Source organism: Equus quagga, chromosome 5 (assembly GCF_021613505.1).
Source record: "Equus quagga isolate Etosha38 chromosome 5, UCLA_HA_Equagga_1.0, whole genome shotgun sequence".
NCBI lineage: Eukaryota > Metazoa > Chordata > Mammalia > Perissodactyla > Equidae > Equus > Equus quagga.
In genome coordinates, this window is record NC_060271.1 from 65,128,038 (window position 1) to 65,128,445 (window position 408).

General features: G+C 40.9%; 1 pseudogene; it reads right to left on the reverse strand.

Annotated features, from left to right (window-relative positions):
* Positions 1-189, reverse strand: part of LOC124239641 (immunoglobulin kappa variable 4-1-like) — a 635-nt pseudogene extending 446 nt beyond the window's left edge.
* Positions 190-408: the final 219 nt, after the last annotated feature.

Below are 408 nucleotides of genomic sequence, written 5' to 3' on the forward strand. Positions count from 1 at the left end.
GCTACAATCCCACACAGACCCTACAAGGTGTAATAAGGTCTGTTTTGGAAATAACTCTTATTTCGCTCTGCATCTAAAATCATTTTCTAATCAACAAAAATATTATTGTGGATGGATTGAGGTACTTTCAAATCTCTCACCTGAGACCGAGAGCAGCAAAGGCATGAGGAGCTTGGCCTGTGATATCATATTCTGCCATTGCACTGGCTGATGCAGCTCAGTGCACATTGTGGAGGGAAAGAGCACATGTGTAAAACTCTGGGCAGCCAGCCAGGGCCCAGACGAGACTATGCAAAGCAAGTAGTGATTATGGAAGTAAATCATAGCAGTGGTCGTGAAAGTATGTAATTTAAAGAAAGAGTCAAAAATAACATCAGAAAATGTGACTGTGAATGACATACACATAAA